Below are 14468 nucleotides of genomic sequence, written 5' to 3'. Positions count from 1 at the left end.
TGAAACCCACCAATGCATCAGAGCTCAGAAAAGAAACAGAAGAGGTGGAAATATCTGGGTGAATCATAATCCATTAAGGGTGATATGGAAAGGCCAGAAGAAAAGAAAGAGATGGATGATGAACAAAGAAATATTAAAAGAGAAAAGGTCAACTTATTTTCCAAAACACCAGAAGGCAAGACAAAAAATAATTGATAAAAACTTAATCAAGGAGAGAAGCAAGCTGGAATTAAGGAGAAACTTCCCAACAGTGAGGACAATTAACCAATGGAATAGCTTGGTGTCAGAAGTTGTGGGTGCTTCATCACTGGAGGTTTTTAAGAAGAGACTGGACAGTCACTTGTCTGAAATGGTATAAAGCAGGGGTGAAATGCTCCCGGTTCAGACCGGATCGCCCGATCCGGTAGCGATGGCAGCGGGTGGTTCGGAGAACCGGTAGCAAAAATCTCTGCGCCCCCCCCCCACCATGTCCATGCATGAGCCGCACGATCATCAGAGGCTTTTTTTTTTTACTTTTAAAAGCATTTTTTTCTACAACCTCTTCCGAAGAAAAAATGCTTTTAAAAGTAAAAAAAAAAGCCTCTGATGATCACATGGCTCAGCTGGGATCATCAGAGGCTTTTCAAAGCATTTTTTTCTGCAACCTCTTGGCCGAAGAGGTGGTAAAAAAAAAATGCTTTGAAAAGTCTCTGGCAACTCCCAGCTGAGTTGCCTGATGGGCAGAGAGGTATTTTTTAAAAAGCCTCTCTGATGATCCCAGCTGAGTTGCCTGATCGGCAGAGGCTTTTCAAAGCATTAGAAAAAATGCTTTGAAAAGTTAAAAAAAAAAAAAAGTTGGCCACGCCCACCCAGTCACATTAACCCCCCCCTCCCACCAAGCCATGCCCACAGAACCGGTAGCAACAAATTTTATATTTCACCCCTGGTATAAAGCCTCCTGCTTGAGCAGGGGATGGTACTAGAAGACCTCCAAGGTCCCTTCCAGCTCTATTTTGATTGATTGATTGAGTTCATAGCCCATTACACGGAAAGATCTTTGCCCAACTTTAGCTGCTGTGTCCTACATGGAGTGGAAGCTTTCAAACTGTGAATTCTTATCACTACTTGGTCCTTAAGGACCACTCAGAAATAATAGTGGATACAAAATGCAGCAGCCTGCCTATTAATTAGCACAACATGTCTGGAACAGATGACAAGCCCTGGATTGATGTGTCTCCAGGTTTCCAGATAAAAATTAAAAGTTTAGTTTTTAAATCCTATAAAGCTGTGTGTATCTTGGCACCGAGATACTTTCAGGACCACTGTCTCCATCTGTAGTAGTAACAGTAATTTAGTCAATAACCATTTAATAACCAGCAGATTTAAAAGAACAAAAAGCAAAATGAAGCAAATTAATCCAGTATTTATATACAGAAAGACAGTCACGTAATGATATTATGTTCACACTTCTATTGCTGTATTACCCAGTGGTGGGTTGCCCCCTGTTGCCCCCGGTTCGCACCGGTTCTATAGAACCAGTAGTAAAACCAGCAGGAGGCTCCGCCCACTGACCCTGATGTCATCAAAACGCTTCTTTGAAACATGTGCGCGCAGAAGAGCGCGCATGTGCGGCCCTGTTGCAAACCAGTAGTAAAGATAAGTAGAACCCACCCCTGTTACCTACCCAAGTAATAATAATTGAAAAATTGAAAAACTATAATATAAAGTATCTCCTAGTCATTTATTAATTAAAAAAAACTTTCTGAAAATAATATTAGGGGTAAAGGGTGAGAACTTCTTAAACCAATTACTTCTTTAACCATTTTGACATCTTCATCGCAGCAACACAAAATTTGGCTCCTCCATGGGTAATAGCGGATTTTAAACCCTGGATAAGATAATTCAGATAATATTTGTCTGATCTCCCTGGGAATTAATCTGTTAGGGGCAAAATATAAATGGACCTTATTTCCCTATGAATTTACAAAATATGTGTAAAATGGTTTGAACTTCTGTATCGCCACACAGACATATGCATTCTGCTATGGGCATTTTATTACCTTGGAATAGTGCTGATGGAATAACATTATATCTGGATTTAAGATGCTATTCACTTAGAAAAAGTTAGGTTTTTCAGATAATGTTTCCGTGCACCCCTATTTATTCACTTCTATCATGTACTGATTATTGTTGCCTATTATTTATTACTGTCAACCATGGGCATTTTATTATTTCTACTGTGGATGTTTTATATGAAGTACTGCTGAGAGTCCTTTGTTGCAGTCAGGGGTGGGCTTCAAAAATTTTAGCAAGGGGTTCTCTGCCTGGTTGCTGGGTAGGCGTGCCATGGTGGGTGTGGCATAGTCGGCCTCCTGCACCATGGTGGGGGAGGCATTTTTGCCCTCCCCAGGCTCTGGAGGCTTTCCTCGAGCCTCTGGGAGGGCGAAAACAGCCTCCCTAGGCTATGGAGGCCCTCTGGAGGCCGAAACAGGCCCATTCCCCCCCCCCCGAACTTCCGGTAGGCCTGTTTTTCACCCTCCCCAAGCCTCCGCACGCACCCTGCACTTACCTGCATGCAAAATGGGCTGCGTGGGGAGTCCTGGAAGGGGCAGAGTGGGCAGGGCTAGCCAGGAGTGAGATTTGGGGATTCTCCAAACTGCACAGATCTTAGCTAAAGGTTCTCCAGGACCCCTGCGAACCCCCAGCAGCCCACCCCTGGTTGCAGTACTGAAATTTAATAAATAAATAATGATACAGGAGGATGTATTTTGATAGACAGAGGCAGAGAAAGAGAAAGCTATGTTGGAAAGGAATCTTGAGTCTCCCCTGACTCAAGTGATGGCCTACTTAGCGTTTTCTCTGGAATGTGTGAATTTGGATTCCTGCACTAATCTGGGGGTTGATCTTGATGTCCAGAGATTCTTTCCAACTGAATGAGACTAGGGCAATGTCCCAAAGGTGCTTTTTCAAGGGGCTGTAGAAAGTCAGCAGCTACCCCTCCTAGAAGAATGAAATATTTTGGGAAATATTAAAAAACAACAACATAATATTACATTTCCCCAAAGGGAGAAATAGAGAAACATGGGTTTTTTTTGAGGCAGAAAGCAGCTCCCACTTTCCTTAATAGGCCACAGCAGATGTCAGCACTTAAGAGATAAAGAGCTTATTGAAAGAGAAAGACAAATATCTAGATAGCTCTATTCATAGGCAAAGCAAATACTGCAGGCAGAAATCCATTCAAGACAGGATATTTTGAAAATACCTGCAGCAAAGTCTGAACAAAGGCAGAATGGTAGGATTAGATCAAGATCCAACACAGGGCGAAAGCCATTAAGCCACAATAGGAATTGCCCAACACCCTTTCAGAAGACAAGCCCCTTAATTGTACCATTCCAGAGCAGTCCAAACTTCACCTAGGAGCTCAGATAAACAATAGGCCAGAGACTGACCAGTTTAGCTCAGACAAGCACCTAGGATTTGCATTTCCTCTTTTGCCTATAGAGCCAGCTATGACCCCTACATAACCCCTACATGACCCCATAGGAATCTGACAACAGCCAATAGAAAATTAAAAGCCATATTCTTGCATAGGAAGAGGAGGCTCAAATACAAAGCCCAAAGAAGATATAACCCCTCCCCCTCCACTCTCAACTTCATTTTGTCAGTAAAGTAAACACTGGTAGTTCTGTTCATCATTAAACCATCTTTCTAATCAGCTTCCGTGTTTCCAGTGTCTTTCTCCCAGCTTGGAACTGAACCAGATGGATTATTTCTTTCAACAAGGCAACTGGACTTCCTTGTTTTTCTTTGAAGACATTTTGCTTCTCATCCAAGAAACTTCTTCAGCTCTGACTTGGTCATGGATGACTAAGAATCTCCATAGACGACTAGTGCTACAATTCTGTGTGTCTAAGATTAGAGTGGATGAATCACCCTTACCAATATCAGTGCTTCAGTTCCTGCTACTATAGCTATATTTGTGCTTTCCAGCGCAAATTTATAGAGTTCTGCTGCAGGTTGACGGGTTCTCCTGAAAGAGAGAAGAGGCATTATTGTCCGTTTCAGATCAAAAGGGAGTAGCTTTTCTTCTTGTGAAATGCCTCTGCTGTACCATTGTGATTAGAAAAGTTGCTTTTGGAAATCCACTGCTATAGTTACTTCTAACCATCGCTTCTAGTATTTTAATTCTGGTGCTTTTGAATGTATTCGGAGATAAAATAAAAATCACAGGGGTGATTGAAAGCTGACTTAAGTTAAAGTGTAGGGTCTCTGATCATAAAGGCATGATTAAGTAGTTGATTTTTTTCCCTTCTGCCCTTTTTTTTCCTCTTCTTAATTTAGAACACACGTGTTTGAACTGAATTTCAAAGCCTTGCTTTGTGTAATGCGTCCCTAATCAACCTACCAGGAGAAAAACGATGAATTTCCCTAATACTCCTAGGTAGCTAAAGTGGGGGGGGGGGAGGAAAAAGAAAAAAAGAAGAGAAGGATTTGGGAATTTATTTGATGTAATCTAGTGGGGAAACAGCAACCTGATGTCTTCTGTCAATCAAAAGATTGTTTTAGTACCCTGTAGGTCAGAGTAATAACCTTAAATAAATAGATCTTTTGTATTTACTTTGTAATAACTGTGCTTTTACAAGATTGGTTGCCTGGTGGGACTGTCTGTGCAAATTTCACCATCATCCAAGGAGGCAGTGGGAATTGCTTGGTGCGCTGGTGAAAGGTACTTTTGGTGACACGCTATGAATAAATCGCACCCCTTGAGGCTGGAGGAGGATAATCACAGGAAAAACTGAAGTACTGAAGTGACTCAGAGAGTGCCAATAAGCTGTCACAGAATCTGACCACTTTTATACAATGAAGAAGAGTTAGAGCAAGTATCAGCCTGAAAGAGGCTGTGATAGGTTTATGCATCCATTCTCATGGACCAGTTGGGTGAGAAATAGATTCTCCTACCAACTCCCTTGACCGCTTCTTCTTCTCTGAAAAATAATTCTCTTTTTACCTTGATTGCTCTTTTCTCATCCTCATTTCTGAGGTCCCTACCATTTTTCTCAACGTTGTTATATCATTTTTTCCCCCTGCTATTTTCCCAACTAAAAAAGAGAGTTGGGATTAAATTGCAAAAAACAGGATTTAAAAAATAGGAATGTAAACATTGTTTTTGACTAACAATTTGGCTGAAGTCAGAAAGACATCTTAACAGTGGCTTTTATAATTTCAGGTGTCACTGGAGAATGTCACAGTGAGTGGAGTAGCATACAGCGGAACTCAAAAAAGCTAAGCCAAGTATGATCTGTTTTGTTGTTGTTAATCACAAAGTCATGTGTGACCCATTGCGACCCCATGGACAATGTTCCTGCAGGTCTTCCTGGAGTCCATCACCTGGAGTCCATTTCAGAGGTGATATTCAGCAGATTCTGGAGAACCAGTAGCGGAAATTTTGCGTAGTTCGGTAAATACCACCTTTGATTGGCCCTGCCCAGGGTTGGGTTCTACTTACCTTTACTACCGGTTCGCAACGGGATCGCGAGCGCGCTCACTTCGTAGTAAAACCAGAGGGAGGCCCTGCCCACTGCCCCGGATGTTGTCATCAGTGATCTGCACATGCGCAGAAGCAAGGCGCATGCGCAGAAGCAAGGCAAACGCACAGAAGCAAGGCGTGCATGCAGAAGCAAGGTGCGCGTGTGAGCGAAGCAATCCCTTTGCGGTAGTAAAGGTAAGTAAACTCACCCCTGCATCAAACTATGAACTGTGAATACGGTATAGCTGGGAACTGTATACATATGTCAAAGTAAAAGGGAAAACAATTTACTTCCGATAGAAGAAGTGATGGCGCTTGTAATTCAGCATATTTATTTTTGTAATATAGAACATAAAACATAATATCCTGGTCAAATTGTGTACTCTATTCTTGAAAACCTCCAGCAGTGGAGCATCTACAACTCTGGGAGGCAAGCTGTTCCACTAATAAATTGTTCTCAGTGTTAGGAAATTTCTTCTTAGTTCCAGGTTGGAACTCTCTTGAACATGCTTCCACCCGTTGCTTCCTGTCCTGCTCTTTAGCGGTGAAGATATTCTCACTGGGAACCCAAAGATAGTGTCTTTTTTTCCCCTTAAGGATAATTCAGTTTTTGACCGTTAGGGTAACAAACAAATGGGAGCCTGTTTTCATTGGCAGAGCACTCAGGCCACCACAGGTGCCTCTGACACGAATGACGTCAAGCTGGCCACGCACCGTGGCCATGCCCATCCTGACCCCCCGAGGACTACTGGCAGGCATTTTCATACAGGATGGATTTTCTAAAATTTTCTGAGCTTTGCTGCAATTTGGAGAGAATACTGATTTGTAATTCCTCCTTCAATTATTGTGATTATTATGAGAACCTGCACAGGCTGACCAGGACATTTTATGTGAAGTACAAAGCTTTACTTTGCTTTTAAAGGATCATTAATTTTCATTTAACGAACTTCATTATTACGGTCTGCGACCAACACCGAGTACAATTTTAAGACAATTAGAATAAAAATAAAATATACAGTGAACTAATTTACTGACTTATTAAGGTTGTTGAACAAATTACAAAGTATTAAAAATAGGAGCATGTAAAATTTTAAATTTTAATTCAATCATGACTACAATTTTATGCTACTTAAGTGATAGCTCTAGGAAGATAAACATGAATAATGAATAGAAGTTTGTTACTCAATATTATAGAATCATAAAATGACTGTTTTGCAATTCTGCCCTGAGGAGACACCAGATTCTGAACAGGGGAACTAAACTATGACTTGATTATTAGCCATGGTGACTGAGCAGAATTCGATTACATTGCTGGAGGTCATCTCATAGGTGTCTGCTAAAAGGAGAAGAATAAGATTGGCATCTATTTTTCTCCATCTGGTTGTTAAAGGAGATGTAATTAAGTCTGGACCAATTTAAGTAAAAGGGGCAATGAAGAAGGACATGTGCCATTGATTCAATTTCTTCCAAGGGAGTTAGGAATAAATAGTCTTGTATAGGTACTGTATGTGGTCAAATCTCTCTTCCAAATAAGTTAGAGTTAGATATGAGAGCTAGCTAATGTACAAGCTCTTCTTGCGTTAGGCACAAAACTTTAGCAATGTGTTGCGCTGCTCTGAAAAGTATCCCTAACATGCCTAAATTGTAGAATAAACCTTAGGTCCAGGGGTGAAATCCAGCTGGTTCTGACAGGTTCTGGAGAACCGGTAGCGGAAATTTTGAGTAGTTCGGAGAACTGGCAAATACCACTTGTGGCTGGCCTCAGAGTGGGGAGGGAATGGGGATTTTGCAGTATCCTTCCCCTGCCACGCCCACCAAGCCTGCCACATCCACCAAGCCACACCCACAGAACCGGTAGTAAAAAATTTTGGATTTCAGTATTGCTTGGGTCCTTTTGTAAGTCAGGGACAAAAATCCAGTGATTTATTTCTGTTAGAGGCTTCCCATGATCCGTTGAGATAATATAGAAAATGCAGAGATTCTTAAATCAGATATTAAGATAAAGATAATCTCTATTGTCATTTTTTTTTACTGTGAGCACACCGGCATATATTAAAAATGAAATTCTGTTGCCTGCTCTCAAAAGAAAATATATATGCTAATATACTTACATAACACACATATACAAATATCTACACCAGTGGTGAAATCCAAATTTTTTTTTACTACCGGTTCTGTGGGCGTGGCTTGGTGGGTGTGGTGTGGCTTGGTGGGTGTGGCTTGGTGGGCGTGGCAGGGGAAGGATATTGCAAAATCCACATTCCCTCCCCACTCCTGGGGGAAGGATAGTGCAAAATCTCCATTCCCACCCCACTCTGGGGCCAGCCAAGGTGGTATTTGCTGGTTCTCCGAACTACTCAAAATTTCCGCTCCCGGTTCTCCAGAACCTGTCAGAACCTGCTGGATTTCACCCCTGACCTACACCAATGTGTGTGTGTGTGTGTGTGTGTGTGTATATACACAGACACACACATACATATAATATGTATGTATGTATGTATGCATATTAATCCCTGTTCGTTTTGAATACATAGGGAAAGAGGACATTTGGGAATTCACAAGGTTGATGCTGTATGGAACAAAACTGTGACTGAATCTGGATGTTCTGCTTCGGATGCCATGAAGCCCCCTCCCAAACGGTAACAATCTCTAGCCAACAGATTTTGTTTGTGGAGATTAACTGCAATGGCTACTGGAATTTGAGAGCAGATCAGTTGATCCCTTTAAATACTGTATATATTCTCGTATAAGCCAATCTGCGAATAAGCCAACTCTCACATTTTTTAACTAAAATACCACGAAAAATGTGCTTACTTGAGGATTAGCCAATCCACATTTTTCATGGTATTTTGGTTAAAAAAAATTAAGAGTCTGCTTAACTGTAATGGGCTTATACAGAAATATATATGGAATATAAGGGTACTTTTAAAGTACTACTGTATACACTCACAGATAAGCTGATCCATGCATAAACCCAATCCAATTTTGGGATGGGGGTGTATTTCGGCACTTAAAATTCTTGGTTTATCCACAAGTATATAGAGGTTCATAGAATCATAGGGCTGGGAGGGACCACAAATGGATGTCCGATCTTTTCTTGAACATCTCCAGCGATGGAGCACCCACAGCTGTTGCATTGATTAATTGTTCTCTCTGTCAGGAAACTTCTTAATTCCAGGTTGGATTGCTCTTTAACGAACTTCCACCCATTACTTTTTGTCATGACCTCCTGTGCTTTGGAAAGTAGGTTGACCCTTCCCCCTCCTTTCTGTGACTGCCCCTCAAGTACTGGAAGACAGTTATCATGTCACTCCAATCCATCTCTCCATTAGACTAGACCCGTGATGGCGAACATATGACACACGTGCCACAGGTGGCACGCGTAGCCATATTACTGGGCACATGAGCTCAGCTCCTGATTTTCAGGCCTTCTGGGCCCACCAGAAGTATGGAAATAGGATGTTTCCTGCCTCCGGAGGGCCTCAGTGGTGGGGAAGGCACATTTTTCTCTCTCACCAGGCTCCAGAGCCTTTCTAGGAGTCTGGGGCGGGTGAAAATGGCCTTCCCCACCCCTCTGGTGGGACTGGAAGTTGGCAAACAGGCCATTTCTGGCCTCCAGAGGGCCTCCGGGGAGTGGGGAAGGCCGTTTTCCCCTCCCCAGACTCGAGAGGCTCTGGAGCCTGGTGAGAGAGAAAAACGGGCCTACCGGGCCATCACGTGCCAGGAATGGGGGGAACGGGGGGATCATGCACGCATGCACAGGGGTGGGGCGCATAGAATTATGGGTGTGGGCACACGTGCGTGTGACCCCCCCTCCGCTCCTGGCACGCAATGGCAAAAAGGTTAGCCATTACTTGGCTAGACATACCTGGTTCCTAGGCTGTTGTTCTGAGCTCTGAGCTTGGCAATTTGGTTGCAAACATTTCATCACCATTTGAGGAAACATCATCAGTTCGCATTGAATTGTGTTCAAACACAATTCAAAGCGCACTGATGTTGATGTCTTCTTCTAAAATGTTGACTATTCCCCTAGCTTGGTGAGATCTGCAAAGTTAATGAGTTCCCCTTCTATCTCCTCATCAAGATAATTTATGAAGCTATTGAATAGGATTGGGCCTTAAGACAGAACCTTGAGGTACCCCACTGCATGCTTCCCATCCCTTATTTGTGTAATAAGGCCACTCATGTTGTCATTTGTTTCCCTTGCTCCCTGCAGGGTCCTATGTTGGGGGCAGGCTTCTTTTCAAACAATTTTTCGTTAAAAACTGGATCTGGCAGCCTATAATGACATTCTGTGTTAAAATTATAATCCTCAGAATTGTCTGTGGCATTTAATGCAGATATTTCTTTGGCCTAGTATTTAATGTGTCAAAAGGCTGTCTTTTTGTGGCAGTATTATATACGATGTCAATTGTGGAAAACTCCGATATGTGCGTAGGTATTTAGTAATACTTCCAAATTTTATGCAGGTTTTTTTTTTTGGTGTTTCTGTTTTAATAGTGATACACAGAGCTGTCCTTAGTCTCATGTAAATATCCCAGCGGCCTAATCAATTAACGGCAACCCAAGTGTTACATAAAAACTGCCGTACTTAAAGCTGGTAGATCGTTAAGCATCCTAATTAATATGCAAGCACAGCAAAACAAGAGAGGTGGTCAGATCATTAGTTGTGTGTGTATGCATGTGTTGGGTGAGGAACTAAAGGGACCATGACATATATTTGGGAGTCTTTCCTTTAGCGAATAAAGTTTTGTTGCTTGTTTGCCATATGTGCCCACTTTTCCCAATGGTTGTTGCTATGGAAGCAAACCCAGGGAAGGAGATCAAAGAGCCAATAACATTTCTGCAGTTGAGTCTGTTTCCAGGACTTGAAAAGTGCTGATTAGAAAAATTTAGCTGCAGACTTTCTTTCCCTCCCCCTCCCCGCCCCTTCTCACAACAGATTGCTGCAGTTGAGTCTGTCCTAATTCTGGCCATGTGTTCAGATCTGGATTTTGTGAAACTGAAAGGAGCATAAATAAAATTGTGTTTCAGTTTGATTTTAAATTTGGCCTATCATATGTGGGCAGCAAAGTATAGATGGCTACTAGGTAATAAAAAAAGGGATGCGGTGGCTGAGTGGCGAAGATGCTGAGTTTGTCGATTGAAAGGTCGGCACTTCAGCGGTTCGAATCCCTAGTGCCGCGTAACGGGGTGAGCTCCCGTTACTTGTCCCAGCTTCTGCCAACCTAGCAGTTCGAAAGCACGTAAAAAAATGCAAGTAGAAAAATAGGGACCTCCTTTGGTGGGAAGGTAACAGCGTTCTGTGCGCCTTTGGTGTTTAGTCATGTTGGCCACATGATCAGGGAGACGTCTTCGGACAGCACTGGCTCTTCGGCTTTGAAACGGAGATGAGTACCACCCCCTAGAGTCGGGAACGACTAGCACATATGTGCAAGGGGAACTTTTACCTTTTAGGTAATAGAAAAGAGGATTGCCTTCTGCAGTGGTCAGCTCTATGGGGTAGCCCAGGCATGAAGCACCAAAACAGCCTTGGTGGTGCAGCAGACTAAAGTGCTGTTAAGTAGCACCAGCTGCCTGCAATTACTGCAAGTTCAAATCTCACCCGGCTCAAGGTTGACTCAGCCTTCCATCCTTCCGAGGTAGGTAAAATGAGGACCCAGATTGTGGGGGCAATAAGCTGACTTTGTATAAAAAAGAACACCGCTTGGGGGGGGCAAAAGCCCAACTAAGCAGGTATATATAAAAGTATGAAGGCTATTGCTTAACGCATTGTAAGCCGCCCTGAGTCTCCGGAGAAGGGCGGCATATAAATTGAACCAATAAATAAATAAATAAATAAATAAATAAATAAATAAATAAATAAATAAATAAATAAATATGAATTGTAACATTATCTTTATTGTAAGGTCACAATAACAAAATCTTGCAAGTCTGAAAGGACCTTTCCCTTCCCTTTTACTCTTAAATAGGGGTCCCTAATCCTTGGTCCATGCACCAACATCAGTCTGCAGCATGCCAGAAACTAGGCCTCACAAATAAGCGAAGCCTCATCTGCGGGACGCAGACAGCATGCGAAACCATCCTCCCTCCAGTCAGTAGAAAAACCTCTCTCCATGGAACTAGTCCCTGGAGCCCAAAAGGTTGGGGGCTGCTACTCTTAAGAAAAGGGACCCTTCTGATGTGCTTTCTCTACCTCTCCACCCCTCCCTCAGGTTTTGTTTATCAAACTATTGTGTGGGCTGCAGCTCTTCCTCCTGACCCCTAAGTGTTGTGACCCAGGCCCAAGTAAGTAGTAGGAAAATCAGTCAGTGAAAAAACAAACAAACTTTATTCGAACAGCTGAGAATTATTTCATTCCCAGCGTCGTTCAACTAAATTAAAGCAAATTCCTCCCAACACAAATTCCTCAGTCCTACCGCAAACCATGGTCCAATTAGGCAAACTGCCAAAGGCTTTTCTTGGCAAACGTTCAGAAGTCACGGACACAAAAATAAACACAAGACGTAGACTAAGAAGAAGACAAAAGCTACCAACATTGTTTTCCGGCAAGCCCAAACGCCGTTACTGGTCTGTTTTAAGCCTTATGGGAGGGGCCAATCATCTCTTGGCCCTACTCCCGAATTGTCCTCTTTGCTTGAGCTGCTCTTGCCTTCTGGCAGCTCTTCTCATGCGTGCATTAGGAACAGGGTCCTCCTGCCTCACTCCTATCAGTCTCTGGAGGCTCTGGAGTCCGCACCACATTCCCTGATGGCCCTGGCCTCATCTCTGCCTCTGACGCAGAGCCCTCATCCGGGCCTTCTCCAGCCTCCAGGACTGGCCCATGTTCTTCCTCAGCCTCACTGCTGTCCGACTCCGCTGCCAGCTCTGCAGGCTGTTGGCGGACCACAACACTAAGATTATCCCCACAAACCATTACAGTAGTTGGTATAATATGGTAATCCTATTCTGAATGGCACCCTTATTATTTATAATGAAAATTGCGAGATGGACAAATTAACAAAAGAAATTTAAAAATGTTAAAATATGTATATAACAAATATATAGAAATGTGTAAAATTAAGGCTATTAGTGTTAGAAAATACAATGTAACCAAAGAAAAAGGAACAATGAAGAAAATGAAACAGTAAGAGAGATACGGGGGGAAAGGTACAAAACGGAAAGAAGACCACTAAGAAACAATGGTTAAAAAGAGGATATATTTATATATTGTATGTTATGTGTTTGTCATATTGTGTAATAATAAAAAATTTTTTAAAAAGAAAATTGCATGAGCCACAGTGGTGCAGTGGTTAGAGTGCAGTACTGCAGGCTACTTCTGCTGACTGCCAGCTGCCTGCTATTTGGGAGTTCAAATCTCACCAGGCTCAAGGTTGACTCAGCCTTCCATCCTCCCAAGGTAGGTAAAATGAGGACCCAAATAAACTACTTAGAGAGGGCTATAAAGCACTGGAAAGCGGTACGTAAGTCTAAGTGCTATTGCTATTGCTATATGGGTAGGACTTGCATTGATTTCAATGTTCTTTCTGAGTAAATCTGTTGAAGACTTTGTAGTACACTATATGAATTGCAGGATCTAATGCCACCATAGATGGCCTTGCAGGGCAGGAGGAAAATAAAATGGGCCTGAGCAGCAGGTCAAGAAAGTAACAAGACCCTCCCTAATTCACACAAAGATAAAGGGAGGGAGGGGTAAGACTTTGTCACAATAGCTGTCACAATCAAAGTACTCCTGATCCTCACACCATTGATTTCCTACTCTGATCTACCTTGAATGGCTGGCATCAATGTTTTAATTAACCAGTGGAACAGCTTGTCTTCAGAAATCATCACTGGAGGTTTTTAAGAAGAGACTGGACAGTCACTTGTCTGAGATGGTATAGGTTCTCCTGCTTGAGCAGGGGGCTGGACTAGAAGACCTTCCAATGTCCCTTCCAGCTCTATTCTACTCTAATCCCATATGCCAATTATGAGGCATTATATTTAATTTATAACCTCGAAGGAACGTAGTGTGTTTTGCCTTTGAAGATTAAAACTGAATATAACTTCAGTTCAGTGGTGCAATTCAAATTTTTTTTACTACTGTTCTGTGGGCGTGACTTGGTGGGCATGGCAGGGGAAGGATACTGCAAAATCTCCATTCCCACCCCATTCTGGGACCAGCCAGAGGTGGTATTTGCCGGTTCTCCGAATTACTCAAAATTTCCGCTACCGTTTCTCCGAACTACTCAAAATTTCTGCTACTGTTTCTCCGAACTACTCAAAATTTCTGCTACCGTTTCTCTGAACTACTCAAAATTTCCGCTACCAGTTCGCCAGAACCTGCTGAATAGCACCCCTGCTTCAGTTGTGTCTGGAGCAGAGAGAGAATAACTCTAGCACTGTAAGTTAGTCTGAGTGTTTTTCTCTTAATTTAGTTCCTTAGTTGTTTTGGGTGGTTTGCATTACAAGAAAGGCTGAAGTTTTTTTAAACATTGCACATTGATTTTGGATTCAAGTCAATGAATGCTGATAATTAGATGCTTCCAGTACTGATGCAAAGAGGCTACCAAATCGCTAATACTTAGGGTCCGTGACAGCTCCTGGCTTGCTTTCTGACTTAACAATAATTACAAATTAATTTCTTTCTTTGGAAGCGAGGGCTAAATGGAATAAGTCAAAATAGGGACCAAGTGACTGTCTAAGCAGGAATTGCTGTGATTAATTGATTAATTCTTTCATTAATTGTGTTCCCAAAATGTGAACCCTAATCAGGCTTTAATTGGACACCTGTCTCCTGTGAACTGGAGCTGCAGTGCTTTGATTTTAAAAAGAGATTAAATCAAAACTGAGGGGAAAATCTTGGCTAATACTCACTTTCAAAGGATTAAGTAGCCTGCATTTTTAATAGCGCACAGCTCCTACTTTTTGCTAAATGGTGGTGAAATGCCTAAACATATTGGGTTGTATTTTAGCTAGATAA

This window comes from Pantherophis guttatus, chromosome 7, assembly GCF_059756535.1.
Source record: "Pantherophis guttatus breed Tessera chromosome 7, ASM5975653v1, whole genome shotgun sequence".
Taxonomy (NCBI): Eukaryota; Metazoa; Chordata; class Lepidosauria; order Squamata; family Colubridae; genus Pantherophis; species Pantherophis guttatus.
This window is presented reverse-complemented; position numbering follows the sequence as displayed.